At 34.7% G+C, this 12967-nt stretch overlaps 2 protein-coding genes across 2 annotated transcripts in view; both read left to right on the top strand.

The window, feature by feature from the left end:
* Positions 1-625: 625 nt before the first annotated feature.
* Positions 626-12967, top strand: part of LOC125674783 (uncharacterized) — a 176172-nt gene continuing 163830 nt past the window's right edge. The window contains exon 1 of the mRNA XM_056158717.1: positions 626-654. The gene's annotated coding sequence lies outside the window, so the exon portion shown is untranslated. The remainder of the gene's footprint in view (positions 655-12967) is intronic.
* The window catches only part of LOC130053634 (titin-like), a 61971-nt gene continuing 52845 nt past the window's right edge, over positions 3842-12967 (top strand). Inside the window, exon 1 of the mRNA XM_056160999.1 lies at positions 3842-4048. The gene's annotated coding sequence lies outside the window, so the exon portion shown is untranslated. The remainder of the gene's footprint in view (positions 4049-12967) is intronic.

Raw genomic sequence — 12967 nt, 5'->3', positions numbered from 1 at the left:
TTTTCTGTTCATTTATCATAGGAATATAACATCAACTTTTTCTTAGGACCACGTGAAAAAAAAACCGCAGACGCCTGTTTTATCAGAATCGCAATTTAAAGTATCTAATATAAATATGATATAAAATACAAAGTCTTTGAAACAAGCGTCTTTTGAAATAATGGCTACGGATCTAAAACACTAAACATACATTTCAATATTTATACATACATCGCATGTTTTCGGCAGCACTTGCTTCTGTCATCATAAAGGTTGATTCTGTTTTATATACGAATATGTGTTATGAGAATAATCTATACATGCGTTTTCGCTATACAAACTTTTGCATAAAAATATGGTCAATAGTGCTTTTCAACAGCTTTTCATTCGTTTTAAGCTGTTTAGATAATACATTGACTTTAATCTTCATAAACAAGAATATTTGGTCACTCCTGTTCATTTGTTTCCAACGATCAAATCATGACGTTTCGTCATACAGTCAGTGTTGTTTACCTCTATTGCTTAGTGAAACGAAATACCCAGTGAAATTACGAGTTGTGTCGTGGGGCTACTTTGTATATCGGTAGGTAACCATTAGCACAGGATTTTAAACAATCATGAGAATCACCATTTTGTTTCGGTTCAGTGTGCATACAGGTTCCAACCACACGAGAGGTAAGTACATGTATGCTGTCATGTTCGTTGAAATTTCCATTGCATTAGAACACACACACTCACACATAAATCTTCCTGAAAAATGCAAGAAACTAGTTGAGTGTATACTCAGGAAGCATATATATGTGGTGGGTAATTGATTTTTATAAAGATTTATGAAATTACTTTCGTTTTAAATGATACGGAATCCAATGATTAGCAATGGAGTTCATGTATGGGTAAATGATCCATGGTCATTCCACATACAAGAGATAGAAATGTAATGTAACTAATTAATACACATGTTTTGAAGAATTAGAAAATTACATCATATTTCTATTTCAATACATCAATTGGAACTATGTATTAATTAAAATAAAGGAAATTTGCGCTTTGAATGTCAAAAACGGAAAACTGTACTTTTGAATTTACTCTTTCCGAGTAAATTAGTCGACTTAAAAGTTAGATGAGGTAGAGTTCAAATCTCCCGAATAATTTGCTAAATATTGATTGTGAAATGAACATTAAAAATGCAATGGTTATTGAAATTAAACCAAAACGTACCAACTATATTCAAACATGTCTGACGTAAGTGTGTCTTCGTTTATTGTACAGACGGTGTTGCATACTCTATTTGATAAATATCAAGTATCTAGGTGATGTAATCAATATTTCGATATGTAAAGCTCTTCTGACAGTGTGAATTTGGAAGAAACTAAGGAAACTAAGGAAAATACCCACCATTATTCTTCCAGATACTTTACCTTTCTATTGACATATATTCCAGATCCGTTCGTCATTCCTGCCTAACTTTCAATGTGATTCAGTGATAGAGATCGCTGTTTCAAATTCGATTAATTATCTTATTTTTCTAACCTGTTAAAGCCCGCTTTTCATGTTCGATTGATTTCATCATAATTACTTTTCTTGCACAGTTATCCTTCATGATCGGAGAGCCATAATGCTTTACGATTTGTGCAAATTAAATGCACAGTTACCATTATCTATTTTAAGATATCCCCAAAATTATTTTGAAGCTATCAGAAAACAAGAGGTCCATCATCTCTCTCTCTCTCTCTCTCTCTCTCTCTCTCTCTCTCTCTCTCTTCTGTCTTTTTCCTCTACACATAATACATAATGATACATATATAAATGGTTCGATTGTATTCATTTCATATTTGTTATGTGTACAAAAACTAATAAAAAAATCAAAATAAAAATGATAATAAAGGAGAAAATTTACTTTATCCACATTGGGTGAATAACATGTTGAAATTATTAGAAATTCATGATTGCATACGTTTGTTTCAGAAAAATTATATAAAAATAATGTATCATTGCAAATCATTGCATAACAAACAGAATAAATACAAGATCCTCAACCAAATAAATCAGCAATGGATGCGCAATACACACGTATGCCTATAAGTGAAGACAAAGTAATTTTGAAATATGAAATAAAATGTATAATATAATCTCTAAAATGTTTTGGAATTCACAAGTTTGCATTTAGCATGCTTACCCAATTTTACAGGCCTCTTTACTAATAACATTTAGATTATCTTTTTTAAAAGAAAATTTAGAGGAATTATTAAATTCAATTTGAGATCATATCTAAATTAACTTGTAGTTGCCTAAATTATCAATAAATTTGTTTTAAAATCTACCCATCAAAATTAACTATTGCTGTTATAATCAAATCTAGAGAATTAACCTAATCTTCACCAATCTAAGCTATGTTTTCTGTCTGCCTGGGCATTTTCTGCATTGTCAGATATATCGTCATCATCAGAAGATGTGCAAGCTCAGATTAGCAAGGGAGAATGCTACGGTCAGTGTTCTCTGGTCCAGCAGCAACAAAATCTTCATCCCCTGCGTCAGAAATCTTCTTCAACATTTAAATCAAATCAGTCATTATTTTCTCCTAACATTTTAAGTTCATTTCATTCTGAGACCATGATACTAATTTCAATGACAAGGCTCCTGGACACACTTGTTACACAGAACATTCCTCAACTGATAAGATACCTTTTTTTCTGATTTGACACTCGAGTGTTTCCGTTGGAAGGGAGAAAATGTCACTTTAATTGCGTATATCTGCTATACCAGTACATATATCGAGGTGCAGATTTTTAGAGTATTGTCAAATAGTTCAATTCCATGAAAAAATATTCGACTGGAGGTACCCTGTAAAATATTTGCCAATTTGTATTGTTTTAAATACATAGCAGTATACAATTAGGCATATAATGAAATTCATTACCAATTTTGTATGTGGTACACATATTACCAATGCGTTTTGAAATCCTGCCAACGGGTTCAATATCTATGAGGTTGATTTACACAATATCTAATAATGAGAACCATTGAAATTTCACATTTAAAACAGAAAAAGCAACGCGGGGTTTTTCTTTTGTTATTGATTTGCCAAGTACTTTATCGATCAATAAAACACAAAAAGTGTCCATGGTTTCGAATAGATTTAAACAACCATTTGTTATTTAGTTTTGGTTCTATACTTTCGTGTCCTGTTACTGTCATCAATATTTTAAAACCAATTTACATAGAGGTTGTTGACATATCGCTTGATCGAAATAATTACTGTTCTGACTCTAATCGTTTGATGCATTTGAAAGAAATTCAGAAACTATTAGCAATGCGTGTCTCTTAGGTATGCATATTTATTTATTCTATGTATATATCCATATTTTTATGTTTGTGCTGCAAACTGTTTTCAGTGTTGCATGCGCATCTTAGTATAGCTAGTCCCTGTGTATATATATGCATGACTTGTGATGTCTGTATACATGTATGCGTCCTGTTTTATTTCAAATTTCTGTTTTTATGTCTATGCATGCAATTATATATCATTAGTGCTTTGTGTTTTTTTAATGCTATATAGTCGGTTAAAGAGCTCTTAGCTCATGTTTATTGTTTACCTGTATATAGTTCCGACTTTAAATAAAAATTACTTACTTACTTACTTGAAATCTAATCCAAGATCACTAGTTTTGTTTCTTCGTTTGATATCCCCCTTCGAAAATTCTTCATTCATATCGAGACGTCACGTTTTGAAAAATCTTTTCATGATGTTTAGGACCATAGCAAAGAAGGTTCTATTTAGTGTCAACATTTGTAGTGATATGGAAACTCCATTGCAATGTCTCATCCGAAACATCCCATCTTTTCTATTTGCTGATAGGTTGGCGAAACCATCCGGATTCATTTAAATCCCATCATGCCGTGTTGAAAATGTCTATAATGAATCACAATATTCAGAGATGACTGATTTATCTAATTGTGCTAGTTATGGCTCTAAAGCACATTTATAAACGAGAATTACTGGGAGGACGTTTAAATAAATAAGTGAAGTGGCAGATATGAGGACATATCTAAGTGCTAAAATTATCCAAAGGTGCTTGGGTTCAGCCCCCCCCCCCCTTCCACATAAGCTACACGAGTTGATTTAATTAATTTTTTTGGTTGAAAATATTTCTAATACGTGTCAACAACGTCGTGCGTACCCCTAAAGTCCAAAATAATTCAATATAAGCCCTTTTAGAAAAATACCCCCACTGGTTATTATAACAGAACACCAGTGGGGATATTTTTCTAAAAGGGCTTATTTCGAATTATTTTGGACTTTAGGGGTATTCACGACGTTGTTGACATGTATTAGAAATATTTTCAACCAAAAAAATTAAAATCAACTCATGTAGCTTATTCGGAGGGGGTGGGTGGGTCCTGAACCCAAGCACCTGTGAAATTATCAGGTAAGAAATACCCTAGTTTCGTTTTGAATCATTTCCTGTAAACAATTTGTTAAGATATACGGGAGAAATACAGCTTGATGTATGAAAACATGAATATAATGAACAGTGATCAATCTCACAAGAGATACAAAACTTACATTTATTTCTTTAGATTTGCTATTTCGTTTATGAACTCTCAATTTACAGCATATGTTAGTGCTTATCGGTTATCGATTGTCTGTATGGACTGCCTGTGTCTGTAAATTGCATTACAATGTACATATAGGAAATAAAAACGTTTCCTAATTTAACACGATGTTACATACAGCAATTGATCTGCTCACATATTCCATAATGCGCTCTATTTATAACTTCTAAATTCTCCAATATTCAATATTCTTTCACCCTTTGTGTTAACAGAACCTAATGATGTTTTTCAATACTCCTATTATGTATCGATACGAAAAGTAATGGAAAATGAATTCCTTAAAGTTTCTAAATGTATGTTTTAAATTTGCATATGAAGACATTAAAAACGGTGATCGCTGTCGCTGGTGCTCAGAGTCGCTCTAAATATAGCGGTAGCCCTGCTGTTCGACGCTCGCATAAATCGACCACCGCCACCTATTTGCACCTTGTACAACTTTTACAGACCATACCCTAGTCAGTTCTAACAAAATATTTAAGAATTGACATTAATGTGAAGATGATAACACGATAATGAATAAGACTTCAAATGTTAAACAATTGACCACAGCAGGGTACACAGCTGTCCGATGTACTTTATTACATAATCACCGACTTTTTTGCACCCATACATTACTTGAGATTATTATCTGGCCATCTTGACCAGCTCTGTGTGCACTGGAGTGACGCGAGATTTCCGGGGGTACCTGTAAAGTGCGAAACGAAATCGAAACGAAACGAAACGAAATCTGCCGAAACGAAACGAAACCCACCGAAACGAAACGAAACCCACCGAAACGAAACCTACCGAAACGAAACAGATTTTACAACCGAACTCTTTTAATTATAGTAATTAAAAATTGTATTTTAGGCCCCTGTGAAAGTTACCACATACAAATAAAATTCGCCTCCCTTTTGATGTAGGCTTTGGGCTTGACTGATACAAAATTTTAAAAATTGGAATGGGGGGTGTGGGTGAGTAAGCAAAACGTACATATCCGAAGTTGATTAAATACCATGTGCAATAAGTTTCAGATCCATAAATTTCGGAACGGAGGGTTACAGTCTCACAGGTCAGAGGTCTTTACGAGGGGTGGGGTCGCCGGCTCTGGATCCGCGTTTGGGCATAAATACATGTTTCAGTGTTTTTTGCTCTAAAGACAAGTCTATGTATACATGTGGATATTGTGTATTTGTATGTAGTATATCAAACGGTAGATTCTGAGTATGTCCTCCCGTTCTCTTTGCAGTGTATGCTTCCTTTGTTCATAAGCCTTTTGATTTTGCAAAATGCTGACCTCCTCCTGATATTCTTGCATAAAACAATTTCCGTTTTCCGTCCCGTTTTCAATTTCACGTCTTAGCAACACCCCAAATGTATAGAGTTATCTTTAGACTAACTACATATCAATAATAATTTTTGATAATACATGTATATATATCTTACCGAATTGCATTCATATAATATGGTATACAATTTAATTTATTTCATTATTGAAAGTACTCGTACCTCAGCAGTTAGAGATAAAATAAGAAGTTAAGAGCTCTTCCTGCTTTCAACTTTCTCAGACACCAGCTTCTTCAAACAATGTATCTATACCCAAAGGCGGATCCAACGCCGGTGACCCCCATCCCTCGTTTAGTGTGTTTCCCCAGACCTCTGAGACTGTAACCCTCCGTTCTGAAATTTACTGATCCGAAACTAATTTCACATGGTATTTAATCAACTTCGGACATGTACTTTGTCCTTACTCACCCCCCTTCCAACTTTTAAAACTTTGTATCAGTCAAACCCAAAGTCTACATCAAAGGGGAGACGAATTTTATTTATCTGTGGTAACTTTCACAGGGGGCCTAAGATATCATTTTTAATTATTTTAATTTAAAAAGTTCGGTTATACAATCTGTTTCGTTTCGGTAGGTTTCGTTTCGTTTCGGTGGGTTTCGTTTCGTTTTGGTAGATTTCGTTTCGTTTCGGTAGATTTCATTTCGTTTTGGTAGATTTCGTTTCGTTTCGGTAGATTTCGTTTCGTTTCGGTAGATTTCGTTTCGTTTCGTTTCGCACTTTACAGGTACCCGATTTCCGGTCGCACGCATTGACTGAATAAACAAATTTTGACTGCATAAACAAACAGGCGATAATGTGTCACTGACAGACTGATTTTAACAAAATGGGATTTTCGCTACTTTAATTTTTTTTTCGCCATTTTTGAAAAAAAATTGCCATTGGTGAAAATGGCGAAGCCCAGCTCGAGCACTGGGCATGAGAGATCGTATCATCCTTCTTATTCCCAATAAAAACCATAAGACAACAAAACTAACGTCTGGCGGCTTTTTCTTCTTCTGGAGTGAAAGGTAGTGTTTTTGTTTTGACAATCATTAATATGTAGTATACTAAACCAAATGATCATCAAGCTTATTTTCATTTTATCTACATAAGAAATCTCTCTTTTTAAAAATAAAAATGATATTGTACAATAAATATGATAAAAGGAATCACAATTTAATCCATAATTATTATCAAAATCTCATAGAAAATATAAATAAAACAGATATGTTTTCAAATATCACTATCACTATCAATATCACTATCAAAAATCAATAGATTTTCATTTTCGTATAAATTGTGACTTCTTGTCCTATGACATTTTGTTCTACTATCATAAAATTCTAATTGTGACTTTTGGTTTTATTTTCTTATAAAACTGTGACTTTTTGTCCTGTGACATTTTGTCCTACTTTCATAAAATTTCTTTTTGTAACTTTTTGCCCATGGTCATATTGACCGTGACTTTGTAATTTGTAAAGTTGTAAATGATTTGAAAGGTACATAATTTCAGCACAATGTATATATCAATTATGACTTTAAAGGTTAAAATATTTTCATGATCCTGGTTCTAATTAGGAACATTTATTTGAATCATTTTTAATATCATAAAATTACAATTTTCTTATATCAAATTCATGACAAGGAACTACGTAAAAATGAGCAGTACTTTGAGTGAATCTCACTCTTTGCAGTCAGCCAATACTATGATAGGACTGGCTTCACGAGTATGTACAAAAGCCACGGTATCGACGTCCAATTGTTTAATATCATCATGAAAGCTGCCGTCTTTGGATCGTCTTTTGTCTCGCATCTCAGAAGATCTACCGAAGCAGACCCGAGAATAAAATATTTTGGAGTTGGTGGTATGACAGCAAAGGAGCCAAATCAAGCCTGCCTGCAAAACATGCTTCAGTATTCCCCTGATCGAGTTTTCATTCATCTCGATGGAAACGACATCAGCGTTGACGGAAAACCTAGGAAGGTGACTGAAAACATCCTACAACTGGTGCAGGTCCTAGAAGACAGCAGAGTTGGAACTGTTCTCGTGGGACAGATTCTAGACAGGGGTGGTACTTTCAAGAAGAGCCCTGGTCTGACAAGCGATATCTTCAGGAGGAAGAGGAACAGGATCAACACAATTCTGCGAGCAAAGCTCGGAAAAAGATTTATTTTACTTCGACTGAAATATCCCCAGGACTTTGCGGCTGATGGTGTTCATATTTCCCAGGGAAACCTATGGAAATATGGCGCACAGATAAGGAGAGCTCTTCTGACAGAGTAAAGCTCGAGAAGAAAACCGGCCCTTTTAAGGGCCACAGAAATATTTCGAAAAGATGCCTCAAATAACATACATTCAGAGAGACGAAATCTTCTTAAGATTTGAAACATATACTCCCTAATTACCAGCATACAGCCTCACCGAACTTTCTATCAAACACATAAAAATCCACAAATCATTTGTGTTCAGTCTTATGGTCCGAAATATATGTATAAAATTGGCATATCTTTTTTAAAAAATTAGCCAAAGTAGAAATGTAATTGAAGAGAATAAAAATATATCCTATTGCAATTGGTGTGGAATATTGGTTACATACTTTCTTCAGTAAAAGGCTTTATTATGCATGTATGAATGCATTATGCTGAAGGGGGGGGGGGGGGTGTCCTTCATGCAAAACACTGAGCTGAAAGACTGTGGTATCAGTGGAGGTTTTCCAATTCAAATGTAATATGCGCTTAATTCAAATTTTTAACAAGGGTTAAGGCTATGTTCTCTTGCGTAAGATTTTTTAATGAAATGTTTTTAATTCTAAATATTTTGTTAGAACTGACTAGGGTATGGTCTGTAAAAGTTGTACAAGGTGCAAATAGGTGGCGGTGGTCGAATTATGCGAGCGTTGAACAGCAGGGCTACCGCTATATTTAGAGCGACTCTGAGCACCAGCAACAGCGATCACCGCTACAGCGGTACCTATCCTGATTGTACATATAAAACATGAAAAAACAAGATACCATAAATATGCTAGATAAGAATAAACATCAGTTTCAGGGCGTGTTAAAATAATAAAATAATGAAATACACACACGCACACACAGCATATAATATCTCGGGTATAATACATTAAAACAGATTTTTTTTATAGATATTAAAAAAGATTGAGAAAGAAATCATAATGATTTATTTTAAAATGATTGCTTATGTACGACGCGGTAAATTTCATTTTCAATTTGTTAGATCATTGACTTATGAACACGTTGAAATGAAAACAAATGAATATATATATTTTTTTAATTTGGGAGAAAAACACAAAAGAAAAATATGCAGAACTCGCATCGTCATGGAATATTGATTAATAAAATTTTATTGATTCATTCCCCCATTAAATTCATTGAAACATGAAATGGTCGCGCCTGTTTCGCTAGTTTTGTACATTCATTCTGAGTGTCGTTGAAATACATGTACATTTGCAATTTATATATTCCAGATCTCTTCCCAAAGACAGACTTAGCCCAGTAGCTAGGTACTTCGTTACTAGCTTGAAAATACGGATGTATATTTAATTGCTGTGATAAAATTTAGAAATTCATTTCAAAAGTAAGGATTATCTCCCTTATGCATAGCTCTTATACTTAGACGAGTTTGACTTTACTTTTCGGCAAATAGATGTTTTCCCCTAAAATAGCTCTTACAAGTTCATTGTTATTTAAGAGACATTATTTGTCGAAATGCGTATCTGGTACATCAAAATTGCTACTGTATAAGGTTTACATGTTAAATAAACCTATACATGTTATTTACTCGTACATGTGTACGTGTATGAAAACAGATAAACTGATTTCAAAAAAGAAATCGCCAGGAAAGACTGAAACATTTTTGGGCGGGGGGAGGGTTGTGAACTGTTAGCACGAAACTATAGGCGTGACCTGCACGCTTTGATTTGTTCGATATTATTTGTTTCATCCTGGGGTTGGTTTGAACATGGAATAGTTTGATGATTTATGAACACGTTGGAAGAAAAGGAAATTAATATCTTTTAACTTCGGAAATAACGCAAAGATGCATAAATTGTATTACCATTATTCAACTTTATTTAATTATTGTTCTATCAAATTCATTGAAAAAGTCGCGTCTGTTTCGCTATTATTGTACATTCAATCTAAGTGCCGTTAAAACACGTGTGTAATTTGTATATTCCAGGCCTCTTCTCATAGACAGATGTTGAAAAAACCTATACATTTTTGCATACGTGTATGACAACAGATGAAATAATATTAAAGATTCTCGTCAGGTAAGACTGGAACATATTCCCGGGTTGGAGGAGGGGGTGCATCTAGACATCATATTAGCCATTCGATAAGAATATCACCTTGGATAAGACGGGGAAATACAAAACAAAAAGAAACAATCAAAATATGATTGAAATAGATTAACAAATAAATCAAACATACATGTATAAATGAATAAATAAAACAAATAATGACTAACTACAGTACTCATCAACAGCTATGCGAGCGGATCTACATGTAACATCCAATTTTGATTACATTATTGCATTTGCCTCACTTTTAAACCTATAGAAAACTGCATTCTTTTTTGAGAGACAAAAGATATAAACACCTCTTTTGTCATATTTCAGTTGCCCCGCCCATTTCCACACCTTCTATACGAATGTTCATTTCAAATACCCGGATTAGCTGACCTCTATTGTAGCAAAAAAAAAAAAAAAAAAAACCTTGGAAATTGCGTAGAATATACAAGTTACAGTATAAACAGGTCAGTTTTTGCATTATGCAGACAGTTCCGATAAACAATTTTGATGGGGTTTTTTTTATTTAAAAAGAGAAACTAGATCATGCAAATGAAACAAGACAAATAAATTATTCCTATATACCAATTAAAAGAAATAACGATGGAAGATATATACATGTCTTCACCTGCTAGAAAATAACAAGGATGATAAAATGGTATCGGATTTTGCTCTGCCTGGTGGTTTTATAATAAACTGTTTTCTTTTGATTATTTGCAGATTTTCACTGTTGAAAACCCGTCTTAGAGACATTTTAAATAATTGGTCAAATTCCCAGCAATGTTTACCTGTCCTACATTCCATGCCGAAATTACTTGAACGATCTGCACGTTTCTATGAGCGTGGATGGATCATGCACGGAATGATTCTTGTACGAAACGATTTGCACGGAACGCTGAACGGTCTGCACGAAGCGCTGAACGGTCTGCACGGAACGGTGTACGGTTTGCAGGGAACGAAACGAAACGCTTTGGAGGTGTAGTAGCACGCTTCAGGGTCTGTAACATGACATAACCACGACCTTTTTTTCTAGTCGGCCTATGTGGCTACAAAAACTTACATGCGCATCTGGTGCATCACAACTGGTACCGTATGTTTTACATGTTTATACTGAATGCATGATCGCTTGGGTCATCCTGAAACAGGATATCCATTGCATCTTCTTCATCTGACATCATGTCGTTTTCAAGATGTAAAATGCAAACGTTCGCTGTGTCGTTTTCGTTGAAACGGAATCACGTGTGTTGCCCGTGCGCACTTTTCGAAACCCCTCGGCTGCGATCCGAATCACGAAAAAAAAAGTGTACACAATATGCGGACTGATATTTTTTGTTTTCTTTGTTTGGCTGAAAAAATATTACTATTCTGAACAAATATAACATAACATTTATATCTGAATTGGAAGTCTTTCATTTACCAATGTAACATACTCAATAGGTGTTTGATTGATTGATTGAATATTGTTTAACGTCCCTCTCGAGAATTTTTCACTCATATGGAGACATTACCACTGCCGGTGAAGGGCTGCAAAATTTAGGTATATGTTCGGCGCTTAGGGCCATTGCGCAGGGAGGAATCTTTATCGTGCAACACCTGCTGTGCTACGGGACCTCGGTTTTTGCGGTCTCATCCGAAGGACCGCCCCATTTAGTCGTCTCTTACGACAAGCAAGGGGGTAATGAGGACCTTTTCTAACCCGGATCCCCACGGGATTGGTGTTTATGAAGTTTAAAGTAGGTGGTGCAACTGTTATATACCAATAATGGTTTTATACTTTAAAAAAACCCAGAGAGTACCCGGCTGATTATTTCTATACATATGATTGCGCCCATGAGAAAAGGGTGCTTATGCACACCCGTAGCCGGGGGGGGGGGGGGGGATCGTGGGGTTCGTACGAACCCCCCCCCCCCCCTTGAAAACTACTAAGCACTATTAAAGTCGGTCTTTTTTTTTTTTGAATTGTGACTATTAAAGTCGGGATTTTTTTTTATGAAAATCATGAAAATTCATAGTAAAAAAGGCATGATTCCAAAATTCAAATTAAGTGCCAGGAAATTACTAGATTGCAGGATTTTGCACCAAATACCCCAGAGCCCCTGCCATAGTGGCACCTCGCGGTGCGAGGTGATAGACTCGCGTACAAATTTTGATTTTTTACAGAGTTTTGTAGATAATGGTAGAATATCTGAAATACAAAGTTTTATCACTTTATTTCATTTTTAAGGCCTCTATTACTGCGTTTAAAGTCATGGTACATCAAATCTTTTATATGTAACGTCGTGATATTTCTACGACGTTATTGACGTTATAGACACTATTAATGTCACTACAATAAAGTGCAACACAGCTGAAATAGTTAAAAGAAAAATACCCGAACCTAGTGTTAACATAGCAGTATTTGAAAATACACGTGTTTTAAATCAGTGTGTTACACTTAGCCACATGCATATATTGAATTCAGTTACACCTGTAACAGACAAAGAATAAATCTAAAATTAATTCGCTTCGGTGCATCGTGGTTAACGTCAAAAATAGGAAACTAGTATGCAATATACGAAGCTTTTTACGCTGATAAATGGTGTTTTTGGGTTATGATGTAAAACGATTTGATAGATATAAATTGATTTTAATCGAATAAAACAAAATGTTAAGCAGTCAGTGTGACTCTAAATGTTAAGGTCACTCCTCAGTTGGACGTCGTCGTTGAAAGCGATCGACGCGCGTCGCACAATAAAGTAGTGAAAACTATTGGTAAATTGAAT

This window comes from Ostrea edulis, chromosome 3 (genome assembly GCF_947568905.1).
Source record: "Ostrea edulis chromosome 3, xbOstEdul1.1, whole genome shotgun sequence".
Taxonomy (NCBI): domain Eukaryota; kingdom Metazoa; phylum Mollusca; class Bivalvia; order Ostreida; family Ostreidae; genus Ostrea; species Ostrea edulis.
The sequence above is the reverse complement of the archived record's forward strand: the minus strand, read 5'-3'. Positions and strand labels throughout refer to the sequence as shown.